Below are 267 nucleotides of genomic sequence, written 5' to 3'. Positions count from 1 at the left end.
TTGGCTGAGGCTCCTTTACCACTAGGGGCGGGCCCATTATCCTGGGGGCGGGGCCTGAACCTGAGGACGGAGCCCGGCTGGCCCGGGACCTGACGGAGGAGGGGAACGCCGCCTTTTTTCCGCCACCCACTCAGTTGTGGGGTATCCTGGCGGACTCAGATATTACTGCTGTATTCTTAATATAAATTCGGTAACGCTAAACTGAAAGTAACTCACTATGTCCTTGAGCATAATTTACCCCTCTGAGGACCATTTTCTCCCTGTATT

The sequence above is a fragment of the Fukomys damarensis genome, unplaced genomic scaffold, assembly GCF_012274545.1.
Source record: "Fukomys damarensis isolate Sample0158 unplaced genomic scaffold, DMR_v1.0_HiC HiC_scaffold_20, whole genome shotgun sequence".
In the NCBI taxonomy this organism is placed as follows: Eukaryota; Metazoa; Chordata; class Mammalia; order Rodentia; family Bathyergidae; genus Fukomys; species Fukomys damarensis.
Note: the sequence above shows the minus strand (reverse complement) of the source record.